Genomic DNA, 13,469 nt, shown 5'->3' on the forward strand with positions numbered 1-13,469 from the left:
GGCTTCGTCTCAATTGTCTAGTAATTTAATAATACGCAGCCCTTTGCAAACACTAATTAAGCAAGAGCAAGTTCCCTGGTGAGGGAGGCCAGCCACCCTCCCAACCCTGGCCCCTGCTTTCAAATGGGAGGTGACTGAGAGGTGGCTCCCCAGAGAAGTGGTTTGCCTGGGGCTAAAGAAAAAAGAAAGGAAGAAGCTAGGTCAAAAGGGAAGAGAGGAATTCCAGGTCAGAGGCCGGCAGGGGCTTGGTCCAGTCAAGACTACCACTGGCCACTCCTTTAGAACAGGGGCTCTCCTAGCTCTTCTGCTTCTCAGGGGAGGGTGGCAGGGACCCCCTCTCACCAGTATCTCACCAGGAAAATGCACTCACCCTTAAATTTTTGCAAATACTTTCTAGACTTTCTATTAACAATTCCTGTCCTGAATAATCATTAAGTCAAGTCTTCACATTGGTTGAGTCTTTTACAATTTTAGAAGTGCTCTCCAACAGTCAGGCACTAGGATGCGGAGATGAGCCACGTGGGTTCTAGAATGATGGCCTTGAACCTGCCAGTGCCACTCCCCAGCTGGGTTTCCTCCAACACAGTATTTCACCTCCCTCCATTTCTGTTTCCTTTTACATAAAATGGAGTTAGTAAAAGTAGCTCTTGTTAAAATTATTTCCATTTTACAGATGAAATAACCCTGAGACTGGGGAAAACTGGGGAAAACTGGGCCAAACTCACTCAAGTCAGTAAAGCCTCGGGGGTGGGGGGCACTCGAGGTTCTGACTCATCATATATCGCTCTGCCTCCCCCATTAAAACCTTTAAAACTTTTTGCTGAAGTATAGCATTCATATAGTAAAGTGTAAAAACCTTAAAACATTCAGTTTGGTAAGTTTTTAGAAATGGGCACACCCAGAGGGGAGGGTATAGCTCAATGGTAGAGCGTGTGCCTCGCATGCATTAGGTCCTGGGTTCAATCCCCAGTACCTCCCTCAAAAAGTGTAAATAAATAAATAAACCTAATTACCTCCCCTCACCAAAAAAAACCTAAAAAAAATTTTTTTAAATAAATAAAAAAAAAGAAACAGGCACACCCATGTAAGTGCTATCTAGATCAAAATAATAGAACAGTATTATCAGAGTGACAGAAGCAATCTTCATGTGCCCTCCAAGTCAATATCACCCCAACCAGAGTAGAGTTGCTAGATTTAGCAAATAAAAATATTGCTTAGGACTACTTATAATAATCAAAAATTATTTGCTAATCTGAAATTCAACTTTAATTAGATGGCCTGTATTTTATCTAGCAATCCTACGCCAAAAGCAACCACTGTTCTGACTTTTATGGCATTAGAATAGCTTTGTGTACATCACAGAAATGGAATCATATGATATTGTACTCTTTGAGTTCTGGCTTCTTTTGCTTAACATTATGCCCAAGAGATTCAACAATATAGCAGTATTTCTTTTTCATGCCTGTGTAATAGTCCACAGTATACACTGGGATATAAATTTATAATACACAATGAATATAATTTTAGTCACTATATTCTGCAAATATATACATACACATATTACAATGAATATGAATTTATTTATGTACTCTGCTATAGATGAACTTTGGGTTGTTTTTAGCTAAGATAAACAGGGCTGCTATAAATATTATTCTTGTATATGCTTTTTTGTTATATCTGAATGCATCCCTATTGAGTCTATGTATACCTAGGAGTAAAATTCCTGTGACATCAGGGTATGCATATGTTCAGCTTTAACAGATAGCAGAGAATTTCTCCAAAGTTGTTGAACCAATTTTTTTCAGGATGTAGAGTATTTCAGTTGCTTCACCTGCTACTGTCAGTTTCCCTCCTTTTATGGTGAGTATATAGGGAAATTTGCATTTCCCTGATGACTAATGCTATTGAGCATCTTTTCACGTGCTTATTGGTTATTTAGATGTCCTGTTTAGTGAAATGCCTATTTAAGTATTTTGTCCTTTTTTTTCCAAAATGGGTTGTCTTTTTCCTATTGATTTATAAGAATTCTTTACATATTCTAGATAAGAACTTTGTCAGACCTTGGTTTTGCAGATCTCTTCTCCCTCTCTGTGGCTTGCCTTTTCAGTCTCATAATGGTACATTCTGATGAACAGAAGTTTTTAATCTTTATGGTTATTGCTTTTGTGTATGTTGTTTAAGAAATCTTGCCCTAGCCCAAAGTCACAAAGATAACCTCTTATGTTAACTTCTAAAAGCATTTTCATTGTATTTTTTATATCTAGAACTACTGGACTTGATCTTTGTCTATGATATGTATCATCCTATTAATTTTAAAATTATTTCCCAGTGTCATAGTGCTATAGAATCTATGTTCATGTTTGCTAATATCATCACTAGATAGTTCTATTGAGTCCAATAAAGATTTACTAAGCATTTTCACACGTGCTGAGGAATTGGGCTAGATTCTAAGAGTTTAGAACTTGAACTCAACTCGGTGCTCCCTCTCAGAGCACACAATCTTGCCCTTTGTGGTCTGCCTAAATCCATGTATGGCTCCTGCCCCACCCACAGTGTCTCCTCAAGTTCCCTTTAGGGGCAAAGTCCACTTGGATTTGCTTCTATGGCTGGAGCTTGGTGCCTGTCCTTCAGAGTCTGGGCAGGGAGCTGCCAAGCACACTCAAGCATGTTACTCCTTTGGGACAGCTCTGATTGAAGGTCAAGGAGACAGCCTGAAATCTGGATCATTTCCAGATCCCTGTGCCAAGTATGAGCCTACATTCCAGCCAAGTCGGTGGTGGCGAAGATGCATTGTCCAGTCACTTGGAGTGGCTCAAAAATGCCTGGGGCAGCTGAAATGTTGGTAACAGAACAAGTAATAAACTATGAATGACTTTGGCGGTACCTGATTGTACCATAACTGTCGGCTTTGCTGGACTCATTAGCCCTTCCCACCAGTCGTCAATCAGATCGCTAACACCCAGCTACCAATGCCTTAGGCAGGGGAGGGTGGTGTGGGTCAGTAAAGCAACAGCAACCTCATCCTCAATTTCAGTGTCTGTCCTTCAGAGACTTGGTGCTGATCCAGAGCTTAGACCTTTAAATGAGTCCAGCCCACTCCCTTTGCACCTCTTCTGCTTCATCCCATTAACCATCTAGAATGCTTTCCTGGTTCCTGTTCCCTCTTGTTGGCCCAGAAAATCTCCCTTTCTTGGAATGTATCAAATAACCCCTACTTCCCACTGGGCCCAAGACGCTTTTGGGCGATTAGGGCTCATTATCTTGTTCTTCCTGCCTCTGGCCACTTCAGATTAGAACACCCCACCTTCCCCACGGAGCCCCAGCCTCCAATATTGATCTCCAACGTTGATGGCTCTTGTCCCACCCAGGCCCATCACAACTTCTGCAAGAGATGTGGGTCTAGACGTTGTGGGAGAAGGGGGATTACTGCTTAATTTTCCTGTGACATTCTGCCCCCAGTTTTCTGCACAAGCCACTTTCCCAGCGCCCCCCCCCCCACTCCCCCAGGGAAAAACCTGAGGTACTCAGATGAAGCCTTCCTACCTAGGACTCCCTCAGCCAAAGGAACCATCCCTGGGTGACCAAGAGCCCTTATCTAAATAGGGGAGATTGGAAATGTGGGGGGTCAAAGCCACAGAATTGAAATGCAAATGTGGGTACTTAACATATTTTAACGGAGTAAAGAAAGGCTGAGAGAGATTTTCCCCAGAGAACTTTAAACATGAAAATGTATCAAGAATCTCTGACAAGATTGGTATTTGTTTTTGACTTGGGGGTGTGGCAGAGAGGTAAGCTTCTATGACGACCAGGCTAGAGGCAGAAAGGAACCTTTACTGGGCCTTGTAAGGAGAGAAGCCAGGGGATGCAAGGCCAAAGGGTGTTCTTGGAGCAAACAAAGCAGCCTGGATGAAGACCACAGGAAGGTGGGAGCCGGGCCTCCAGGACACACTGACCACGAATGGGTTAGGGAACCAGTCCAGTCCCTGTGGCAGGCCAAATACAGGCCTTTCAAAGGAATTAGGGCTCCTGAGGGCAGTGTTGGGGAAAGAAGGCTGAGTTAACTGTGTTCTAAGCTCCAAAGCCAGCAGCTCCCACCAGGAAATCAGCAGGAAGAACTTGACCCCCTCAGACACAAAGGACTCAGGAGGGCCGACTCCTGTGATCACAGCTCATGGAAGGTGCTGGAACCAAAGCAGACTGTTACACTCTCCACCCCTGAGCCTAGGGGCCCCAGCAGCTCCAGGTTCTGTTTAACTCTGCTCTACTTAATCTGCACAAGATAAAGTGCCCGCCCTGTGGACTCAAGCTTGCTTTCCCCGGAAGCAGCTAGAGGTGGCCTTTATTCAGGAACTCATTCCTCTCTGACTCTTGGAGGGAACCAGAGGCTTGCGATCTATCCTGGAGAGCACATCAAGGAGGCGGAGTGTGCACAGCCCATTCATCCTCTTGAGGAGGCAGGCTGCTTGTTCCCAAGCCCAGGCCTCCCAGTACTTTACTGTTGTTGCTACAGTAACTGTCAGTCCCACTGGGGAAAGGAAGACAAAACAGGTGGGTGGCAGTTTTGAGAAATAGCTTTACACACTGAACTGAACCTCTTAACCTGAGCTGATCCCTAAGACTTTCGAGGGGGGCTTTATATGGACATAATCCAAGGGGTTATGAGTTTTAAGGAAAAACATTGCATTTTTATTTTTACTGAACTCTCACTGAAATTTTCTTTCTTTCTTTCTTTCTTTCTTTTTGATATGGGCAACAAACTAGTATTAGCAGTCACTGTGGCCTTTTGAAAAAATTAACTTTATATTTAAACATTCTTAATTATTTCATGGGTCATAACTGACACATATTACTTACATAGTGGAAATAATTTATAATAAAATATAATTAAAAAATAAAAATCTATAATTCTCTAAGTAACTGTTAGGCCCAAATGTATTACCCATATTAGGTAAACAGACTTTCAGAATGGAGAAAAAGTTGAGAAACTAAATCATCCACTTTATGAGGCTAACTCTAATCGTCAAACTAAAACCAGACATAAGCATAGAAATCAAACCTCAGATCATCAGGCTCTGATGCTGTGAGTAAAGCTCAGTTTCTTTCTCTGTTTCTTGGCTTTGCTACTTGGTGTTGGCAACTGTGACTTTAATGTTGCTAGAAATCAGATATTTTCATGTCACCTTATAATGGCTATGAATACCTCAAAATAGCATATGTATTCATCATTATTTCTAAATTGCAATAGTTATTAGACCTGCCTTAATAAAAAGGCATGTAGGTGATTATATCATAGATTTAAAAAATATTTTGATAGCTACATTTCAATATAACTGGGCTCTTTTGCAATCCTATGTGTATTTTTAAATTATTTTTTATTTTAAACATCTTTATTGAGGTATAATTGATGTGTGATAAACTACCTATATTTAAAGTCTACAACTGATACAATTTATATAAGTGTACACCTGTGAAATCATCACCACGGTCAAGATAGTGAACCCATCCATCACCCCCGGAAGCTTCTTCATGTCTATTTTAATTTCTCCCTTCTGCCCCTCGTTAGACCTCAATCCTCAGGAAATCACTGAACTTGGTTTCTATCACTACAGTTACAGTGATTCTCCTTTGTAGCCCCGCCCCCACCTCCCACCCATTTTTATTCTGCCTGCATCTCACTCTTTAGTGTGCAAATGTGGTTATGTACTTTTTCCAGTGCAGGGGAATTCACTGGCCTTGACAATCTTGGTATCATTATTTTTAGTAGTCTTATTTCTGAGACCTTAGCGTATAAAACAGTTTTGCTGAGAACCCAAACTCTCTAAATATTACATGGTAATTCTTTTCTGGTATCATTATAGACTAGTTTGCATTTTCTAGAACTTTAAATAGAATCATACAGTATGGTACTTAAAAAGGAAATCTGCTTTCTTTTGTTCAGCATAATTATTTTGAGATTCACCCATACTGATTGGTGCATCCATAGTTTGCTCTTCTTTTATTTCATGAATGATATTGCATTGTGTGGATAAACATCAATTGTTGATCCATTCACCTGCTGGCGGGCATTTGTGTTTCCAGTTCCCAGCTATTACACATAAAGCTGCATTAAACATTAGTGTGTAAGTCTTTGTGTGAACACAGGCTTTCATTTCTCTTGGGTAATTACCTAAGAGCGGAATGGCTAGGTCAAGTAATAGCTATGTGTTTAACAGCTTAAGAAACTGCCAAACTTTTTCCCAGAGTGGTCGTAGCACTGGCATTCCCACCAGTAGTGTAGGAGAGCTCCAGGAGCTCCACATCCTCCTCATCAGCACTTGGAACGGTTGGTATGGTTGGTATGGTTAGTCTTTTAAATTTTAGACGTTCTGGATGTAAGGTGGTATCTCACTGTGACTTTAGTTTGCATTTCCTTAGTGACTAATGATGCTGATCTTCTTTTCCTGTGCTTATTTACAATCTCTCTCTCTCTCTCTCTCTCTCTATTTTTTAGTGACGCGTCGGTTCAAATTTTTTACTCATTTTCTGTTAGATTGCTTGTTTTCTTATCATTGAGTTTTGAGAGTTTTTAATGTATCCTGGATACAAGTCCTTTATCAGATATGTGATTTATAAATATTTTTCTCCCATTGTTTGTTTTATTTATTTATTTTTGTTGTTCTTTTGATGGTGCTTTTTGAAAGGCAGATGCTCTTAATTTTGATAAAGTTCAGTTTATCTATTTCGTGTGTGTGACTTGTCTTTTTGGTGTCAGATCTAAGAAATCTTTACCTAACTAAAAGTCACGGAGATTTTCTCCTGTGCTTTCTTCTAGAAGTTCTGTAGTTTTAGGTTTCACATGTTGATCTGTGACCTATTTTAAATTAATTTTTACATATGGTGCAAACAAGCTATAGATATAAATTCTTTTTTTTAAATACAGATAACCAATTTTTCTGGCACCATTTGTTGACAATATTATGCCTCTTCCACTGGATTGCCTTTGCATTTTTGTGGAAAATTCATTGATTATATATGTGTGAGTCTATTTCTGTTCTCTTCCATTGATCTATTTATCTTTACACCAATACCATATTGTGTTGATTACTACAGTTTTACAATAAGTCACGTTAGATAGTATTAGTCCTCTAACTTTATTCTTCTTATTAAAGGCTGTTTTTGCTCTTCTTAGTCTTTTGCATTTTCCTATGAATTTTAAAGTTAGGTTGTCGATTTCTATAAAACAGCCTCCTAGGATTTAAATAAGGATTGCATTGGATTAGGGGTCAACAAACTTTGTGTAGAGGACCAGATAGGAAATAGTTTAGACCATGCTGTCACTGTTACAACTATTCAACTCTGCCATTGTAGTGTAAGAGCAGTGAGAGCTAAAGCAGAAACATACAACTGTGGATGTGTTCCAATGAAATGTTATTTATAAAAACAGGTGGTGGGCTGGATTTGGTCTATAAGCCACGATTTCCTATCCCTGCTATAGATCAGTTTAGGGAGAACTGACATCTTAACAAAACTGCGTCTTCCTATCCATTAACAAGGTAAATATCTCCATTTATTTAGGACTTCTTAATTCTTTTAATAGACTTTAATTTTTTAGAATAGTATTAGATTTACAGAAAAACTGAGAGGTTAGTACAGAGATTCCCATATTACATGCATTTAGTTTCCTCTGTCTTACATTACTATGATACCTTTGTTATGGTTAATGAACCCATATTAATATAACATTAATAGCTAATGTCCTTAATTTATTCAGATTTCCTTCATTTTTGCCCAACATCCTTTTTCTATTCCAGGATCACATCCAGGATACCACGTTATATTTAATTGTCATGTCTCCTTAGGTTCCTCTTGACTATGACAGTTTCTCTAATGTTCCATGTTTTTAATAATCTTGACAGTTTTGTGGAGTATTGGTCAAGTATTTTGGAGAATGCCTCACTGTTAGAATTTTTAGGGTGTTTTTCTCATAAGGCTGGGGATATGGGTTTTGTGGAGGAAAATGACAGAGGTAAAGTACCATTTTCATCACATCATATCAAACATACATATATCAACATGATTTATGACTGTTGATATTGGCCTTGATTTTCTGGCTAAGATGACAATTTGTCAGATTTCTCTACTGTCCAGTTCTCTTTTTTCCATCTTTCCACACCATATATTTTGAAAAGAAGTCACTATGTGCAGCTCATACCTAAGGAATGAGGAGTTAGATGTTCTTTAATTTATTTCAACAAATTTTGTAGTTTTTAGTATACAGATCTTACACATCTTTTGTCAGATTGATCCCTAAGTGTTTCATATTTGGTGCTAGTCAGACTCTATATTTCTATGCTATTGTAAATGGTATTTTTTACATTTTAATTTCATTTCCAGTTGTTCCTTGCCAATATATAGAAATACAGCTATGAAATGATCCTCTTTATTTCTGGTAATATTCTTTGCTCCTAAATCTGCATTGAAGTGAATTTAGGTACTCCAGCTTTCTTTTGGTTCACGTTAGCATTATTTATCTTTTTTCAGTCTTTCTTGTTTTTAACTTATTTGTGTCTTTACACTTAAAATAATATGTTGTAGGCATCATATAGATAAGTCTTGCTTTTTTTGGACAATCTCTGCCTTTCATTGGCATGTTTAGACCATTTACATTTAGTGTAAGAATTGTTTTGGTTGGTTTTAAATCTACTGTTTGCTATTTGTTTTTTGTTTGTCATATCTGTCCTTCATTCTTTATTTTTTTCATCTAGTTTTGGATTAATTAAACATTTTTATTATTCCATGTTATCACCTGTGTTGGCTTATTAGCTATAACTCTATTGTATTATTTTGATGATTGCTTTAGGGTTTATAGTATATATTTTTAACATACCACAGTTTACCATCAAGTGATATTATTCCTCTTTACATATGGTATAAGAACCTTACAATAATATACTTCCACTTCTCATTCAGCCTTTGTATTATTATTGTCATATATTTTGCCATGTATATTATAATTTATAGTTTAATATATTGTCAGTATTTTTACTTTAAACAGTCAAGTATATTATAAAGATACTTAAATAATAAGGAAAAACTCCTATTACCCATGTAGCTAACATTTCTGGTATTCATTATTCCTTTCCTTGTTCCTAAAGGGTTTCCTTTAACATTTCTTGTAGTATGCTGGTGATGAATTCTTCCAAACTTTGTATGTCTAAAAAAGGTCTTTATTTCACTTTTGTTTCTGAAAGATATTTTTGCTGAGTATAGAATTCTAAGTTACCAGTTGTGGGGAGTTATTTTGTTTAGTTTTGTTCTCGTTTCAGTACTTTAGAGCTTTTGCTCCACCATTTTCTGGCTTATATTATTCCTGACAAGCATCCTACTGTCATCCTTATTTCTGTTTCTGCATACATAATGTGTTGTTTTATTTTTTATCTCTGACTCCTTTAAAATTTTTTCTTTTATCACTGGTTTTAATCAATTTTATTAAGATATGCCTTGGTGATGTAATTTTGTTTGTGTCTCTTGTGCTGAGGATTTGTTGAGCTTCTTGAATCTTTGAATTTGTATTTTTTAATTCAGATTTGAAAAGCATTTGATCATCATTTCTATAAAAACTGTATCCTTTGGAAACCTCAGTTACATATTTTTTGGCTGCTTGAAGTTGTCCTATAGCTCAGTGATGTTGTCTATTCTTTGAGATTTTTTTTGTCTGTGTGTTTTATTTTGGATAGTTTTTGTTACTATGTTTACAGGTCCACTAATCATTCTTCTGTAATGTGTAATCTGCTATTAATCTCATTTACTGTATTTTTCATCTCAGATATTATAGTTTTCATCTCTAGAATTTCTAATAGGGTCTTCAAAAATATCTATCTTTGATGTCTCTACTTATTACGCTCAATGTTTCCGACATCTTCTTGAGTATCTTCTTGTTTTAATGTGTGTCTACTAGTTTTATCATTGGTATTATTTCTGAATCAGCTTTGATTAATCTTCATATGCGTTATAAGTTGTATTTTCCTGCTTCTTTGAATGCCTGGTAACTTTTTATCACATGCTAGGTACTGAATTTTACTTTTTTGGATACTGGATATTTTTGAATTATTTTCTATTCTTCTAAATAGTCTAAATACTCTTGAACTTTGGTCTAGGACATGGTTGAGTTCATTGAAATCAGTTTGATTTTTTTCTGTCTTGTTTTTAAGTCCTGTTGGGTGAGACCAGAGCAGCATTTAGTTTAGAGCTAGATTTTCCCAGCTACTGAGACAAAACAGTTCCTAGTACCCTACCTGACGACATGTGGATTATAAGGTTTTTCTAATCTGGTTGATGAGAAGAGGAACTATTCCCAATCCTGTGTGAACTCTAAGAATTGTTCCCTCTGATCCTTTCAGGTGATTCTTTTCCTGGCCTTGCGCAGCTTCCTCACACACACATGCTGATCAGTACTCAGCTGAGGACTCAAGGGAGACCTCTCTAGGTTTCTAGAGTTCTCTCTCTGTGCCGCTCTCTCCTCTTTGGTATTCTGCTTTGCAAATCCCAGCCACCTTGTCCTCCCCTTTCTCCCACCGCCTTCTCTTCAGCCCAGGGAGACCACCAGCTATGTCCTTGTACATACTTTGGACACTCTCCAGTCAGTAAGCAGGACGAGATCAACAGCGCTCACCTAGTATGTTTCCTGTTTCTCAAGGATCACTATCTTTTGTTGCCTGATAGTCAATGTTTTAAAAACTATTGTTTCATATACTGTGGCTTTTTAGTTGTTTCAGCCAGGAGGGTAAATCTGACTCCTATTACAATCTTGGTCAGTTGTAGAAGTCTGCAATCAATTCTGTATCTTTTATTTAATGCATTTTTTAAAACGTGGACTCTAAGAAGGTGTCCATACCCTTCATCCAATGGCCAGAGGGGGCCATCACACAAAAGGAGGTTAAAAATTGCTGCTCAGCCCCTCAGGTATTAGTTCATATTTTTTTGACCTCTCTCCTTTCCAGGTGCACAGATTTTGCCTGGGGCAGATGGGAAAAGGGCTGCACTGCCTTTAGGGCCCCAGAAGCCGGGATTCAAGCATGGATGAGGATGTGAGCGTGGTCTTTGGGAGGCCTGGGCTCCCAGGTTTCCCCCTGGCATGGGTGTGGGAGGAACCTGGTCTCTCCACTTGTTGGTTGTGTCTCTGTTACTTCTTATAGATTCTGCCTTCTGTGGGCAAATGTGTCATGGCATTTTAATTTCACAACAAAACCAGTTATTAAGCTTTTTTTTTTTCCTTTCTCCATGTCCTTCCTGGGAACCCTTCCCATTTCTACTGCAGACTCTGCCCCTTTCCTCCCCGCCCCCTGTAATTAGGGTTTAAGCTTCCTGAACCTGAACATCTTTGCCCAGTGAAGGATCAACGTGCACCCTAGCAGAGCGTGTTTTGTTAATCCTGACGCAAAGTCAGAACAGGCTGGTAATCTCTCCTGCCTTTGACTGACAAAGGAGCTGGAGGCTGGGCTGGCTCCAACTGGAAGCTACTTATTAGTCCTGTATTTTGCCCAGTATTCCACGTCTCCCATAGTTCCCTTTAGAAGACTGGAACTACCTGAGTTGCTCTGAAATGAAATGAACTCATTAGTATCTGGAAGCAGTCTGTGGGAGCGAGGCAGGAGGAATTCATTCTATAGAGATTAACACCGATTTAGCCCCCAACATTGAGCCCAGCTGCTCCTTGAGCATCAAGCTCAGAAGCATCTTTTTCTGAACCTCTTCTCTTACCTAGGTTAATTCTCAGGGTAACATAGCCATCAGAAAATGATAGCCCAGCATGAAGGGGCTCCAAAATCCAGCCTTGACCTTCATGCATTATTTTTTTCATTCAACAAATATGTGAGCACCTTCTATACTCCAGTCCCAGTCCCTATACTGGGCACTGAGAATAGAGTGATGAGCAAAACCAGATGAACTCTGTAGCTCCTCTTTATGTGAGGCTTACCACCTAAAAGAGAGACAGACACTGGGGTGTGTGTGTGTGTGTGTGTGTGTGTGTGTGTATGTGTGTGTCTGTGGGTCCACATATACATCTATGTCTGTCTGTATATATTTATGTATATATGTACACACATACATAATTGTATGCACATATTTATATGCACATATATAAAATACAACCATGATAAGAATTACAATCCATATTTTGTACATATGTAAAACATAACTGTGATAGGAATCAGAAACCATAAACAAAGGGGAAATGACCTGGTCAGGGAGCTCAGGAAGGCTTCCTTGAAGAAATGATGACTCAGCTGAGATAGGAGGGATGAGCAGGCCTTAATTAGGGGTACAGGAAACAGAATGTGCAAAGGCCCCATGGGCTGAGGAAGCAGGTGTGTGTCTCAGATGCTATTTTCCACAGGTGGCTGCATCACTAAGGGATACCACACAGCTCTTCTCACAACGTGACCCTGATACTTACCCATCGAGAGGTAGGGTCTATGTTTCCTCCTTTTGAATCTCAGTGGGTCTGTGGCTCCAGCAGAGGTGATGCCATATGCCTTTCGAGACTAAATCTAAAAATCTTTCACTCGGTCCCCTTGGGAGCTAGCCTTCATGCTGTGAGGTAGCCACGCAGCCACATGAAAAGTTCCAGCTGAAGACTCAGCGGCCAAAGGCATCTCCCTGCAGACACGAGTGAACGAGCCTTTGGATGATTTCAGCCCTGGCCTTTGAGCTGCTCCCGCTGACGCCAAGTGGAGCAGAGATGAACTGTCCTTACCTGGCCCAGCCCAAACTGCATATTTATGAGCAAAATAAATTTTGTCATCATTTTAAACCATTAAGTATTGGGGTAGTGTGTTTTGCAGCTGTAGAGAACAGTGGGGATGGGGAACTCCGAGAAGAAGAGAGCACAGACAATTTGGAGCACTACTCTGTGAACCGAGAATGGAGGAGGGGCGAGGGCTAGATCCGGCACAGCCCAGCGCCGCTAGAAGACATCCTAATTGATACAGGTCGTCTTGCTGTGTGATCACGTACTTAGATTTTTCTTCTACCTGTGCATAGAAGATGAGGAAGGGACATTGACATTATAAGCTCCTACTGTGTGCCAGACGTTGTGCTAAATACTTTCCATTTAATCTTCACTATGAGGTACTGTTATCAGTCTTAAAACATGGCTGCAGCTTCTTCAATGCTTTTCCCATCAAGAGATGAGGTTGTTATTTCATAATTCATCTTTCTGCTTATGTCTAATCAATAAGGTTTCACAATCACTGAGCTTAACAATAATTTATGAAGGTGTATGCATAAATGATAACAATTTAATTTTCTCTTAAAATAATTCATTAAAAAAAAAAGTGGTGGGATCTATGTGTCTCCCTTTTGGATCTGGGTGGAGTCCTGAGTACTTTAACCAACAGAGTGCAGTGAAAGGCTCAGTCACAAAAAGCCGAGCGGCTTTCTCCTTGTCCACTGGAGCCACGTAAGCAGCTCGGCTATCCTAAGGCCAC

The 13,469-nt window shown here is 39.3% G+C and overlaps 1 long non-coding RNA gene and 1 other non-coding gene across 2 annotated transcripts; both read left to right on the forward strand.

Annotated features, from left to right (window-relative positions):
• The first annotated feature begins 905 nt into the window (after window positions 1–905).
• Window positions 906–978, forward strand: TRNAA-CGC (transfer RNA alanine (anticodon CGC)). Its single transcript has one exon. It is a non-coding gene; the product is annotated as a tRNA-Ala (tRNA).
• A 3,395-nt stretch (window positions 979–4,373) lies between these two features.
• On the forward strand, window positions 4,374–13,219 carry LOC141579251 (uncharacterized). The gene is made up of 4 exons (XR_012510408.1): window positions 4,374–4,548; window positions 10,980–11,066; window positions 12,377–12,446; window positions 12,566–13,219. It is a non-coding gene; the product is annotated as an uncharacterized LOC141579251 (long non-coding RNA).
• The last annotated feature ends 250 nt before the right edge of the window (window positions 13,220–13,469 follow it).

This window comes from Camelus bactrianus, chromosome 11 (assembly GCF_048773025.1).
Source record: "Camelus bactrianus isolate YW-2024 breed Bactrian camel chromosome 11, ASM4877302v1, whole genome shotgun sequence".
NCBI classification, from domain to species: domain Eukaryota; kingdom Metazoa; phylum Chordata; class Mammalia; order Artiodactyla; family Camelidae; genus Camelus; species Camelus bactrianus.